Raw genomic sequence first — 12,071 nt, forward strand, 5'->3', positions numbered from 1 at the left:
GACACAAAGGAGACCTTTACGGCTACATTGTTGGGGAAAAATATTTAAAATAACATCCCTTCAAAGCTATACAACTATTTTAGGCATGTGGTGTGATTCTTGGGGCTGTCCTGTGTAGGGTCAGGACTTAGACTTCAATGATCCTTGGGTCACTTCCAGCTCATGGTATTCTAAGATTCTATGATTTTAGAAGCTACAAAAAAATGAGGTCAAGCAGTCAGCAAAGTGATTCTTAAATGGTAAAGGGTAAAAAAAAAAAAAAAAATCTATCACCATGATCTATTTGCACTTCATCATCTGGCTATCACCACTGAATTCTTAGATTCAGACAGCTAGAAGTCCAGAAATAATGGGATAAAATAAAAAAGGAACTAAGATTTTGACTGGAATACATTTTTTTTCCTAAGTTATTTTGAAACTGATGTGGAACAAATTGCTACCTGCATTATTTTCAGTCATACCAATAATAAACCCATAAATAAATAAAGACAAAACTGAAGTGAAGTAGAGCACTGCTTTCCACAGCTCCTGCCCTTGATCCCTGCAAATACCGGGAATCACTCTAGTTGTCTTCCACATGGTCTGATTAAAAGTTTATTGAAATTCTATTTCACAGCCTTAGTGTTTTGAAAATGTTGTTATCCTCAGTTCTTTTCAATAGACAGAAACAGAGGTCTCCAGAGAGTCATTCATCTCATCCTAAGATAGGCGTCTGAGACAGGTCAGCACATGGTGTTCTGAAGATGATTCTATTAACTATAAAGGGAGAGTAGACTCAGATATCCAACTTTTAGAAGTCTGTAATTAGCCAAGATGATTTTCACTCATCAAGCTACTTTTAGACAACTTTTTTTTCCTCTTAAGTTACAAAATCTCACCTTTCTAAACTAGAAAAATACACTACACCCTTACTAATTTTAAAACCCTGCACATAGTAAGATGGACTTTATTCTTCTGCACTCTAGACAAACTTTCAAGCCTTTCCTTTTTCCCCCACTTGAAATTCCAGCATAGTATAGGAACATTGCTCTCTCTGTATTTCTAGGTGTAACTCAAATCAAAATTGTTTGAAAACTCGTGAAAAATATTGTACTTGTCACATTTTCAGCTCAGGTTCCGAGACTTCCAGCTCATGTATGATTCAAATGATCATCTAAATATTAGGATGCCTGTCCAAACTAAAATGAAATTCCAGATACTTGAGATTCACCTGTCACTGAAGATAATGTTCCATAAAGAAAGCCCCAATTATTCCACTAGCAATGAAATACGGAGAATAACAGTAGTAAAAATGGCACTTACTGAATTTACAATGGTGCAAAGCTATGAGCTACCAGGAAGATGAACACAAAATGTGGGAGATATTTTCCATTATTCATAATAGGAGCTATACTCTGCTCCTTGCTGTGAACATACCCATCCTATACAGTTTGCCCAGAGTCAGATACTGTCCACCCCAAACAATTGCATGTGTCAGTTCAAATTGCTCATTGAATGGTGACACCTCACTCATTTCATGCTCCTCACCCTTCTCTCTGTATCATTCCTTTGTTGTGACCCTTTCTGTCAGAGATGTTAGTTTTAGAGCCAGCATGAGATTAACTGCATAATTCTCCCCTTTCAAGCCTGCCTTTGCTTTATCTCCATCCAGCTGAGCTGGACACCGGGATGCACCGGGGCCCCCGGGAATGGCTGCAGCTCCCTGTAGCCTGTTTGCATAACAGCTCACTCCTCTTTCTAACATTTCCACAATAAGAAGAGGGGCCACATTTTTTCCAGAAATAAAACAGATTAATTCTAAATCTGAGCCAGGATAATAATTCTTTTTTTTTAGCCATGTGTTTAACCATTTCTGAGGAGTCTAAAATAGCTAGACATTTGTGTGTATGTTATTCTTGTTTAAGGAACAATCCTCATCTGGCTTTACCAGGGATTTAAGTTTTCTTCCCCCAGTTTAGCAAAATACATTCAGAAAAAAAAAAAACAAAAAAACGCCAAAATCAGAAGACTGCATCACTATTTGTTAGTCTCCTCAAAACAAACATATTTAGAATTTTCCCTCAGTCCATCCACAGTTTATCCAGCCAACCATCACTCAAAAATGTGTTTACCTTCTTTCAAGTAACAGTTATTACTACATTTTTCCATGAAAGCCTATATCTGCTCTCTTAGCTGATTAACCAACTGACACCTTTTATGAGGAGGGTTTTTTTCTTCAAGTGTTTCCCCTGCATGTTTATTCTCTGCACAAGTCATTGATTTTCTCATGTTTCCGCTATCCCAGGCAGTTCTGACTTCTTCCCTTCAAGCTACGCTGAAATAAAACAGGAGAAATGCTGCAGTATTCTCTCCTTAAAAAAGAATAAGATTTTCACATGGATGGTATTTACAAATGAAATTCACCTCTCTTAACTTTATGCTTCTATAAACTAAGTTTCTAGTAATTTAAGTAATTGCAAACTGACCATTTACATTCTCTACTGTCATCACACAGAAGCTTCCAGAGGGTAACCTTTCCCCTGCTAAGATGGGTGCTCAAGGCAGGCACCTGCAGAAGATACTGGCTCCTATCTCAGCCATTAAAAAATCAAGACATGTATGGTTTGACAGGGTCAAGTTGCAGGAGATGAGATTTGCCCAGTGTCTCAATACCTTTAGGAATTCCTAGTCTTAAAAAACCCCAAACCAGCTGTTTTCATATAATCTGAAATAACCTTCAAGTGAAATGAGTGGTGCTGGATCATTTATCACAGTTTAACATGGAAATTAAAGCAATCACAGAGAAATGTGTTCCAGGTGATTACAAAATTCCCCCCCCCATTTCTGTGCTCTTTTGGAAAGATAATAGGAGCTTGGATTGAGCATCACCCAAAGATACCCTGCCTATATACTTAAGAAAGATATATTTACTACGGTGATATAATGTTGTTAAGTACTGCTTAAGTTCCATGTCTTGCTGGGGAGGGAGCAAAGAAGAAAAGGAAGAGTTGTTTTATCTCACTCTTAAATCTACTTAAACAAATAAATTTTATCCTTTCTTGAATAAATTTAAATATGTCAACTTTCCCAAAGTTTGAAACTGCAAGCATTCTAAAGCAATTTTTCACATGATATATGTAGAGATATCGAAATTATGATAAATATCCGTTCACCAACAAATAGCATCCTGCTGAACCTATGTTGAACAGGAAAGTATCAGTAGATTTGGGATTTAACGCTCCTAATGGACCTGGTAAGCTTATCCTAAACATAAGTTTATTTCTACTATTGCAGAATAATATAAACTTGCACAGATGAGAAGTACGTGAGCGAGGTTGAGTGATTTATATTTGCCATAAGCATTTACTGCACTGGGTCTTCTTGATGATGTCTTTCTTTTGCCCCTCACTGTAGACCTAAAGCAGGTGCTGCAAACCTAAAATCCTCCTGAAAGAGCAGGATCCCCTTTATCCCATGCCTGCCTGTGATGTTGTCAAAGCGTTTTCTAATCTCCATCCCTGTTGCCTTTTGACAAGTGTATGCAAGATTTGAACTAAGAGAAGGAAAATATCTTCTAAGTAATATTAGTGGGGGGAACTTTTGCACCATTTGACTAAAGAGAACTCTTTACTTTTAGGCCAGCAAGCAGGGAATAAGGGAGTTTCAGGATGTAAACTTTTCAAAAGTTTAATTTGCTTTTGAAAATTGAATTGTTGTAGTGCAGTATGGAAATAATGAGGGAACTCTTGGTCTTTTACTGAAATAAGTTGTGTCTCTTGACAGTGATCTGTATATAGATCATGGCACGAGAAAAACAGGAGTTAATCTGATACTATGAGGGGAATCAGATGGGACTCAACAGGACAAGAGATGCCTCCAGTTGTCTCTCCAAAATGGCTTTGGCATTTTTAACTTGTGGTAAGCTCTTTTTTAAGTTAGTGCTTTATCCCCAGGAAAACTAAATTGCCAGGAAACCTGAATTTATGATGAGCCAATGTCAAGATCATGTAGTCTCAGCCCACTGTAACCATGTTTGTTATCCCTAAGTAGCAATTCAGGCTTTCTGCTATTCAGAAATAAATGAGCATTTTTATCTGCTTGTGTGCAGAATTTATGAAGCATACAGGAAAAGTCCCAGGTCACAACATTATTTACTTAGTGCTGCAAGGGGAGTTCCCTGGCAGCAAAGAAGAGCTGTGATATGACATTTTCTTAATATTTCTCTCTCTTCATCCTTGTTATTTACCCTGCAGTACTATGAGAGCAACTCTCATATCTGTTCTGGGAAATAAGCACATCTGGGTGCCTCCCCAGAGAGCCTGTACATTAATGCTCACAGCATGGGGAAGAAATAGGAGGAATTAGGGCTATGATCTCATTGGAATCATAGAAATGTGGTGGGATTCTTCCCACAACTGGAGAACTATGATGGACAGAGACAGACTTTTTGGAAAGGGTGGCAAAAAGGGTGAATTATGCTGTATGTGAGGGAGCAGCAGAGATGGAGGGAGCTCAGCTGGGGGATAGGTGGTAAAAGGGCTGAGAGCCTGTGTGTCAGGATAGGGGACAAACTGACACAGGTGATGTTGTGGGTGTCTGCTATAAACTGCCTGGTAAGAAAGAAGTGGATAAAGTCTTCTTCAGACAACTGGAAAAAGCCTCATGTTCACTGGCCCTGGTCCTCATGGGCAGTTAGAATCATGGTGGTGTCTTCTGGTGTGCTTTGACTGAGTAGATAATGATGGAGCTGCTTTGCTCATGTCGTACTTACAAACAAGGAAGGGCCATTCGGGGATCTGGGGCTGCCAGCACCCTTGGCTGCAGTGATTGTGATGACTGGAGCTCAGAAGATGGAGTGGAGGGAACAAAGCAAAATTAGGATTATAAACCTGGACTACAGCAGAGGAGTGATGCCTTAAACAGCTGGAACAGAGGCTAGATAGAGTTAAGGGGAATAAAAGGATATTTATTGAAGGGCTTTGAAAGGCCACCCCCTGGCAGTACCAGAGCCACAGCTTTGGCTCTGCCCAGATGGCTCCAAGATGGAAGCACAAAGAGGGCTTGGTCACAAGATCTCATATTTTTATACGTTTTGGTCCATTAGCATACTGGAGCTAATTGTCCAGTTACAGTCCCAGCCCATGGAGTCCCATCCTCCTTATTTTTCTCAGTCGATGTTGTTGGGCCTGAGATCTGCATCCAGCTGTCCTTGGGTCCCTGGCAAGAGAAGGCACTGTTGGGTCTACCTACTCTGTGAAGAGAGCTTACTGTCCCCTTATATGAAACCCAGACCCACAAACTAAAGCAGCCTAAAATTGAAAAGAAAAGAAAAGAAAAGAAAAGAAAAGAAAAGAAAAGAAAAGAAAAGAAAAGAAAAGAAAAGAGAAAAGAAAAGAAAAGAAAAGAAAAGAAAAGAAAAGAAAAGAAAAGAAAAGAAAAGAAAAGAAAAGAAAAGAAAAGAAAAGAAAAGAAAAGAAAAGAAAAGAAAAGAAAAAAGAAAAGAAAAGAAAAGAAAGCTAAAACCCAAGGTATCAGGAGACTTTGGCCTTTTTCAGAGATCTGCTTGGAAGAATGCCATGCAATATGTCCCTGGAGAGAAGAGGGGTCAGGGAGAGCTGGTTCATTATCAAGGATCACTTTTTCCGTCCTCAGGGGTGATCCATACTAATGAGCAGGAAATCAAGCAGAAGCAGTAGGAGGCCTGCATGGTTAAACAAGGAGCTCCTGACTCAACTCAGACATTAAAAGGAAACATACAGGAGGGGGAAGCAGGGATTTCAGTGACATTTATGAGAAAACTCATCAAACATCAACAGTCTCAGTTTCCTAAAGAAAACTTGGTAGGGGACAGGACAAGGAATTTTAATTACAGAGAGCAGAAAAACAATGCAGTCTATGCATTTCATATGAAATGAAATAGATAGATCTGAGCAGGTTTCATTCTAACTCGAGACCTATCTGAGAGTAACTTTTAAAGAATAAGAGACTTATCATCCATTGGGACAAAAAATGATCTGTGTTGCTGGTATTTTAGATGATGTCTCATAATTTTCCCAGTGCCTTTATATGGATATTGAAAGGAAAGAGTGATTGATGTAGAACTGGTGGGTCTTCACATCTTTGGCAAGTAAGACAAAGCAGGCCATCAGCCCACTGATTGCATTTCATACAGTGGATATTTTCCAGCTCAGTGCTTAACCATTAACTTCTCAAGGTAAAATGACTGCTCAGCGCAGTGAATCTATTGAACATTGTAGAAAGACACAGGAACCTTTAAATGGGCCAGAGTGGGTCATCCATCACTCCAGCCAATGGTGTGTCTATTCCAAATTCTGTCTGCCTGATATTCAGCTGGAAGGAGACCCTGAGCCAGGTGGTAAATAACTTGGCTGTGCACAAACACAAATCAAAAGTGGTGTGAAGGCAGAGGTGATGGAATAATGGTAAACAGCATCTAAAAAAGTTTAAAAAATTTGCATTACTAAGTCTGCATTCTCAAAGTGCTCATTTTTTTCCCCACTTTTTTTTTAATATAGAACTTAATGTCTACCTTCACTTCACTGATGCCTGGGGCCAGAAATCTATGGAGAGAATCTGGTACTCAAAATACAAAAACCTATCTTCATTTTGCAAAGTTTCTGACCAGACACAGTGAAAAATAGCAAATACAGTCAATAAAAAAAATTATATACTTTAGCACTTCCCTGATCTGCAAGGAAAATTTACGGGCTTCAGTTTAAAATATGGTGTAGAAGAATTTCTTGGACTATAAAACTTTAAAAGGAGGATTGTTTATATGTTCCTTGAAGAGATAATCACTTCTGCTTCATATAAATATCTATACCTATATACACACACACACAATGATTTATGAAGGTGATATAGTTAGGTACCATTACAGTAAGGAGCGGTGATCAATGCACCACAAAGACATAAAGTTATGTGCTAATGGGTTTTTGATGTTGCTGGAAAAAAACCCAGGAGTGATAATATTAGCCAGATGATTCAAGAAATGTATTAAAAATAACACGAATGAAAGGTCAAAACATTGCAAAAGGAACATTGCAAAGCTCTTGGAAAGAGTTCTGGGACTCTCAAGGCCTCACATGACTCTTGGGGATTATCAAGAAGGATCAGTCTTACCCATCCTTGAGTACGTGAAATGAGTAAAATAGCTTTGCTGCCCACATTCACAGTATATTTTTTAAGGTCAAGTAGAATCAGAAAATGTTAGGGGACCACAGAAACACACCCTTCAAAACAGACTTAGGAGCTTCCCAACTTCAAAACTTTTATTAGCAGCAACATTCACCATGCTGCAAATCACAATTCCATCCACTGTGTTCCTTACTTTCAGACTTAGCGTGTCCAGAACTAGTAGATAAATTCCTCTCATAGCCACAGATATTTAGACTTCCCAACACTAATAAATTGAGGTCTGCAGTGCACATCTAATGTGTTCAATGCTTTTATGATTTTTTTCAGCAGTAAATTCACATAAAGCCTCACACCTTTTAACCACTCTGATTTATCAGACACTGCCATTAAATTATTAAGTCTTTAGAGATCTACATGTGATACAGACTAATGGCAGAATTTATCAAACTTTAAACCAACAAAGGAGCTAATTGGAATTACTGTCTTTACACTAAAAATAATCCAAACCCTAGCTAAACAGCCCAATCTTAGAATAACAGAGAATTATTGTGTAGTGAGTATGCTCATATCCCTTTTACAGCAGTGTTATTACAGTGTTCTTTAGGTGGCCTTTGTTTGAATTATTTGACAGTAAATATGAAGAGGGATAAGGGGCTATGAGAGTATTCATAAAGTATTTTCTTGCAATATTACTCACAATATTACTCTCCTCTGATGTCTGTCTTTATCTGGTGGATTTAAATTTTCACATTTTATATTTTTTTATTAATTTATAGAAAGCCTTTTGATACACTAAATTATAAAAAAAGTTCTCAATGTTACAATACTAAGCTTAAATTTAAAGGATATTATATTTTTAGTGTTTTTAAATCACATTGGTCTAAAACAAATATGCAATGAGACATCTGTCTAATCATCTTCTTACAGTTACAGAGAGAAAAAATAAAAATAATCCCAGTGACTCCAACTGCTTTTCTTACAAACTATCCTATAATTTGAAGAAAAATAATGAAACTATACATAAAGCTGGTTTTAATGGGATTTTGGAAATTTTTCTGTTCTTACTGAGGCAATTGACTATCAAAGCCAACTCCTGAAAATGTGCATTGTTCAGTAAATTTTTATTTTATTCACAGTAGGATGGTGTGAAAAATATCAGCCATGGAAAATAACAGTCAGAGTCAACAGAGATCTTATTACAATGTCAAAACAAAACATCTTTCATGTAAATTATGCTAGCAACAAAATATAAATTGTGACCATAGAAGTGAATGAGAAACTCTTAATCAATTAATATAGAATATAGATTTTTTTTTTTGGTCTCTTTTGAATCAGCATATAACTTTAATAAATGCTATTTCTAGCCTTAAATTGGCATGCAGTTACCAGTCCACTGCTTCTGGAACAAATAAACTCCAGAAGATTACCTGTAATGTTTGAAATTCAGCCTGGGTATTTCAGAAGGCAAATTGACTTGGATCCTTCACCTCAAAAGTCTTATATTTATTCCTGCAAGTTGCAGAACAATTCAAAGTACTCAGGGTGATAAAAGCAGTGAAATCTCATTTTCCTGAAAGCTTTTACTGTTCTTATTGCAGTGTGTTAGTGTTCTCAGTCCAGTGTGTTTTGAAGTTAATTGTAAATTGGAAAGTTTTCAGGTAGATGCTACGAATGTCTGAATAGGGCTATAGGAGCATATGCCCTTTTTGGTGAACCTTTTAAACACCAGATACACAATTAATGCATACAAACCCATAAAAGCTGCAGACTGAGTGAAGTCACAAAATCAATTATAGAATATTAGCATAATTTTTTTTCCTTTTAAAAAACTTATGGCCTACTGTCACCCTTTCCATTTAAGATTTATACCTACACCCTTAGCACCTCAAAGCCATCACGATTGATAAAACCGATTTTTCAAAATCTGTTTCACATTGCTTCCTCAATCTGCTGAGTTTCTGTCCACCTCAGTGACCTAAAATTTCTGACTGACAGATTCCAAACCCTGCAGAGTGATCACTTATGATTTCATATGAATAACTTAGAACTAGAAACAGATATTGTACCTCAAATAGGGTGTAAAATTCTGTAAAATGTTTGTGTCTAGTTCTGGCAACTTGTAAGATACAATGGCTACACGCCTGCATTGCTCTTATGGAGAGACAAAATATTTTTGTATTTTGGAGGGCTTTACTCTTGTATGAATATTATTTTCCCTTTCATTCTAAGGACTATGCTTTGTAACTAGGCAACCACTCTATAGAGCATTATAGCATAACATTTTTTAATTCTCTAAAAATGATATAGTTATTTGTCCACATTGTTCTCTAAGTTTTTCTATAATGCTGCATAAACAGACAAATCATGGGTTTGTGCCTTTGCACTTTATTACCTTTAATGGTTATATTTACCTATATTGTGGGTCATCTTCAGAGCTTATTTCTGCCTTCATTCCTTGTTAGCAATTACCAGTCATTCCTTTTTCCACTCTGTGGGAGTGGATCCAAACCAAAAATATGATCAATTGTTCCTCTGTCCCAATGATTCTTTTGTGCAGGACTCTGTGGTGCTCAGCTTGGCCATTACTCCTTTTCATCTACAAGGTCATGACTGTTTTAAGCTCCCTTGGCACCAGTGAGCACCACAACTTTTAACTTGGTGATCTCTCATCTAAGCAGTACTAAGGGCTTTGAGTTTTCCCACTCAAAGTGGGACAAAATAGAGATTTAAGTGAGAATTTCTGTACCATATTTATTGCAAAAGATAAAGATACTGTCAGGCTTCTAATAACAGAATTTGTATCTGTTCCTCTGCATTATGAATTTCATTATGAAGCAGTAAACCAAAAATTGCAGAGGATTAATCAGTAGCAGAGGACAGCAGGATTTTGCAGTCTCTTGTGGGAAGAGCAGAGTGGGATGAACCTGGATGTACGGAATCAACACGGTATGAATGTAATATTACTGTCACCTCTGGCATTGCTCTCTCTTCCTTGTCTTGGACCAATATGGGTCCCTCAAAACTAAGACCAAGAAGCTTCCATTGAGAAGTATGGCTACCCATTTATTTTGATGGTCTTGGGATGAGCGTGACTTCAACTTTGCACTGTGCATCCTTATGCAAAAAGCCTGGCCCTAGATTAAATCCAAAGTGTTATTTTTGACATTAAAAAATCCTTTAATGGGCAGTAATTTAAACCCTGGTGACATGACTCTTAATTTCAAGAGAATCAAGATTATACCAAATTACACTGAAATACAATACACAGTTTGTGGTGGATATTTAGCTTTGGGCTTCAGAGTTCGTACACATCCTCTTTTGAGCACTGGGATGGGATTGTGTGCCACAATCTAAGAAAGGTATAAAGCTATTAGAGACTGTCCAAAGGAGGACAAAAAAGATGGTGTAGGGTCTCAAGGAGAAGCCTTGAGAAGCAGCTGAGAGCACTGGGTCTGCTCAGCCTGGAGGAGACTGAGGAGAGACCCCACTGCAGGTACAATTCTCCTCATGAGGGGAAGAGGAGGGGCAGACCCTGATCTCTGCTCTGTGGTGACCAGCGACAGTTGACCCAAGGGAATGGCCTGAAGTTGTATCAGGGGAGGTTTAGGTTGGATATCAGGAAAAGGTTCTTCACCCAGAGGGTGGCTGGGCACTGGAAAGGGCTCCCCAGGGAAGTGGTCACAGCATCAAGCCTGACAGAGTTCAAGAAGCATTTGGCCAATACTGTTGGGCACATGTGACTCTTGAAGATGGTCCTGCACAGGGCCAGGAGTTGGACTTGATGATCTTTGTGAGTCCCTTCCAGCCCAGCATAATTTGTGATTTAGTATAACTACTTCTTTTAACACAGCTGACAGGACCACAGATCTCTGCTCCTTTCTCTTTACTCTGGTGAATGGTGCAAGCTTACCTTGACACAGACACTACTTGAGAGATCCAATTCAGGAGCACAAGCAGTGGTGCAGAGATGAAACCCCACCCCTAAATTCTCCCACTCCACTCCAAAAAAACCAAAACACAAGCTGAACAACCAGTCAGACCTTAGACGGACAGAACTGCCCTCAGAAAATGCTTGCAGTCAGTCTCCACTGACTTCACAGGGAGAACTACTCAGAAGTTGTAAGGTGACTTTCAGGTAAGCAGAGTTTGTTCCTCTCGAATGCAAACGTCTTAAGCAGGAAGTTGATGGGTGTAGTCATGACCCCTAGAGTGTGGTTCTATTAATCTTCCTGCTTCAATGGCTTTTTGACAATTTGGCCATTCATCTGGCAGAGACATAGGAGAAGTGGGCCCTGGAGGACAGCCAGCATTATGGAGTTGGCCTGATGGATAACCAGAATAATTATTCAAGTGGATGGTCTGATACAACTAAATATGTATTTTTAATTTTATGTGTTTAAAAACTTCCAATATCCTGACATGTTTTCAAACTGCGCTAGGGTAGAAAAGTCTTGAGGAATTGTTACACCAGATGTTGTGCATCTTCTCCTAGATCTGTTTCTTGAGGCAGTCTGAAAAGACTGGATTCTCAATGACTGGGGCTGGCTTGGCTTGGAATTTCACGGGCATCTGATTTATTTCCCCTTAGTGTATGCTGTGCTTTTTTTAAGGGGGAGCTCTTGGAGGAAGGGGAGGTTTTTCCTTCCCCAAGGGGCACTGAGTGCGCTCAAAGAGAGAAGGCTCAGGAGACTGCAGGTGCACAGAGAAGGTAAGTTATAGAAGGGGGTCTTGACATCATGCATAGTTTGGTTTAGAAGATGAAAACAAGGATGACAGAGCAGGCCAACAGGCTTTGCAGGCTTTGGTGGTAAAGGGAGGAATTTCTAGAGGACTAGAGCAGACAAAGCAGTCAGAAATCTGTAAAGTTAGCTGGAATCATGGACTACCCTTCAAAACACACTGGATTCTCTTTAGAGAATTCAATTTCTCTTTAT

The 12,071-nt window shown here is 38.6% G+C and overlaps 1 protein-coding gene across 3 annotated transcripts in view; it reads left to right on the forward strand.

Annotated features, from left to right (window-relative positions):
• The window catches only part of FRMPD4 (FERM and PDZ domain containing 4), a 331,755-nt gene that overhangs the window by 15,004 nt on the left and 304,680 nt on the right, over nucleotides 1-12,071 (forward strand). The window contains exon 1 of one of the 3 annotated variants that reach the window (XM_059839764.1): nucleotides 11,826-11,845. The exons of the other annotated variants lie outside the window; for them this stretch is intronic. The gene's annotated coding sequence lies outside the window, so the exon portion shown is untranslated. Of the gene's footprint in view, nucleotides 1-11,825; nucleotides 11,846-12,071 lie in introns of those variants that run through there. 3 annotated transcript variants of the gene reach the window in all.

The sequence above is a fragment of the Haemorhous mexicanus genome, chromosome 2 (assembly GCF_027477595.1).
Source record: "Haemorhous mexicanus isolate bHaeMex1 chromosome 2, bHaeMex1.pri, whole genome shotgun sequence".
NCBI classification, from domain to species: Eukaryota; Metazoa; Chordata; class Aves; order Passeriformes; family Fringillidae; genus Haemorhous; species Haemorhous mexicanus.